The sequence below is a fragment of the Salvia splendens genome, chromosome 1 (assembly GCF_004379255.2).
Source record: "Salvia splendens isolate huo1 chromosome 1, SspV2, whole genome shotgun sequence".
In the NCBI taxonomy this organism is placed as follows: Eukaryota; Viridiplantae; Streptophyta; class Magnoliopsida; order Lamiales; family Lamiaceae; genus Salvia; species Salvia splendens.
Window position 1 is genome coordinate 25,567,294 of NC_056032.1, and position 2,638 is coordinate 25,569,931.

The 2,638-nt window shown below is 41.0% G+C and overlaps 1 long non-coding RNA gene across 1 annotated transcript; it reads right to left on the reverse strand.

The window, feature by feature from the left end:
- Nucleotides 1–406: 406 nt before the first annotated feature.
- On the reverse strand, nucleotides 407–2,031 carry LOC121797530. Its single transcript, XR_006049898.1, has 2 exons — nucleotides 808–2,031; nucleotides 407–729 (listed from the first exon to the last, which is right to left on the reverse strand). It is a non-coding gene; the product is annotated as an uncharacterized LOC121797530 (long non-coding RNA).
- Nucleotides 2,032–2,638: the final 607 nt, after the last annotated feature.

Consider the following 2,638-nt stretch of genomic DNA (forward strand, 5'->3'; position numbering starts at 1 on the left):
AACAAGTCATACCTTTAGAAACTTTTGCACTAATAAAATCAACTTCAGTACCTAAGGTTGTAAGAACCATGTCATAGTGGGAGCGTTCCTGTGGAACACAACAAGTTTATGAGTCTAAGAGTGTCGTAAGACTCAGTCTTAGATTAACTTGAACATAATCCATTTAACTACAATGTAGCATTGGTTATTTTGGATATTCATCTTTGAAAAGGTGATAGATTCCATATTACAATCTAAGATAGAAAACATGTTTTACACGACTTGCAATACTACCTACAGGTTGTGTCAGTCAGTGGGAGCAAGTATCTTTGCAAGTGTAAATGTGGATCTCAAATGGCTAGACAATGACAATGAGTGTAATAGTCTAGATCTAATTTCTCAAAAAGTATGAAATAAATACTGGAAATTTAAAGAAAGAAAGATGAAAGAGTAGTTATTTATGTTCTTCAGTAATCAAAACATAGTATTTTGAATTTCCAAGCTAAGTATAAGTTTTCAAGATGCTTAAAATAGAAGAAGAATGATACGCACAAAATTTTAGAAGTAATTCTATACATTTTGTTTGAAAGGAGAGAAAGCTTGGAAAAGAACAAGAGAGAAGACTCTATTCTATTACAAGTAGAAATGCTAAGTCTCGGGCTCTTCCTTAGGCCGAATTTCGGCCCGGCTTCGACAGCCCGTTGAGATCAGAACATCAAGGTGGCAGCCGGACATGATGGGTCCTTATTCCTGCAAAATAATACAACCAAACAAAGCATGTGAAATGTTCAAAATTAGCAATAAGCCGAGAAAGGATAAGAGGGGTACCATCCCTGCCCTTTCCCAGCCTTAACCGCAGGCTGCAATGGGGCAAATGAGCCTGCAATGTCTGCCTTCCAGCTACAACAAACTGCAGAGCTGCAGTAACAATCTCTGCCCCTTTCTAGAGTACCTGCCACAGCAACCAAGCCATTTATTAGCTAAAGCACTAAGCTCCACATACAACCAAATGCAGTTAGAATGGCAGCAAGATAAAACAAGAATAAGGCAACCCAGATCTGAATATATGAGTACACTCTCACAACCAACAAAAATGTCCCTGCAAGAGGATCAAGAGTTGCAGATTTTGCAGTTACCAAATCACCTATAAAGACCCCTCCTTACCACCCTTAATCTTCCCTTACACCACATCAAAAATTAAGCATATTTCTGTTCTGTGAGGACCGAGAACTAAGCAGCAAAGGGGGAGTTCATCCACACTTTTCATAGCTCCATAACAGGTAATCAAAATACTCCCCTCTTGCATCACATTAGAACCTCATGCTCAAAGAACTTAAAAGCTTTAGGATTTCCAAATCACACAACTTGAAACAAGAAATATCATATGATTTCTTTTAGCCCAAGATCAGTAATAAATTATCATGACTACCAACGAAGAACAAAGCTTTAGCACCACATAGCTACTGCCCAAAATTCACAATCAATCAAACTAAGTGTGTTAAGGCAAAAAGAACTTAGCTTTAGGGCCGGAAAGGCTGCCCAATGACTACCGGTGACGGCGAGGGCATGAAGGCAGCCACACGGACTCATCGGGGCAGTAACGGCACTTGACAGCGGTGAAGCAGTAGCTGCTCGTGCAAGGCATCAGCAGGAGCAGAGGACGAGAAAGGGGCTCTCAAACTCGAACCCGACAGATGGGGCGTCATCGTTGTAGCTTCAATCAGTGGCGACGACTCTGTTGTGAGCACAGAGCCGACGAGTGAGGAGCAAGGGCTGATAGAACCAAGTGGTAGGAGCCGATTATGGCGGCTCTAAACTGATGGCGGAGCGCCGACTTCTAGGTCTCGAACCAGCAGCGACGGCAAACCAACGGCGTTGCCTCAGCCGGAGATGCTCGCATCGGCGCTGAATTGCTGGAAGCGCTGACGCCGGCGACGGTCGGCGCAGCGGCGAACTTTGCCGAGAAGAAAGGGGGAAAATGGAGAAGTTAGGGATTGGGATTCAATTTGGGGAAATTCATTTGGAAAAGAGAAGAGGGAGCCGATGGGTGTTAGGGAGTATATTTAGTTTTGGGCCAAATGCATAATTCAATTTTGGCCATTTTACAATCTGGGCCAGGGAGTATTTTGAATTGGACCATAGCCAATTTAATTAAACTTGGGCTCCTTATGTAAAAAAAAAGAAGAAAGAAGAGAAAAGAAATTAAAACGGGCCACTACCAGTTAAAAACAAGTCGGGCCTGATATCAATTTCCTCGGGCTGCAGAGGTTAAATATTATTGGGCCACTGCCCATAACAGAATTTAATCCATGGGATTTGAGTTCACTAAGCCACGGAAGAAAAGAAATTTATTAAGCCGTGTTGAAATAGTATTCAGTAAATAATTAGACGAGACTTTTAATAGTCCAAGTAAGTTTCAAGATACTTAAAGAAAATAATACGGGGATATATATTTTACCCGAACAGCTCGGCAAGACTCCGAATAAATTAAATCGTTGTTTAATTAAGGATTTAAGATTTCTAAATTTAGAAAGAAGGAAGTAAAACAATAAGCACATGCTTAGGCATGCATACATGCGAGATAAATAGTTACTTAAAGCCTAATTTAAGTATATTATTTTTATAAAGGAACGTCGTCGCACGACGAGTAATCCCAAGT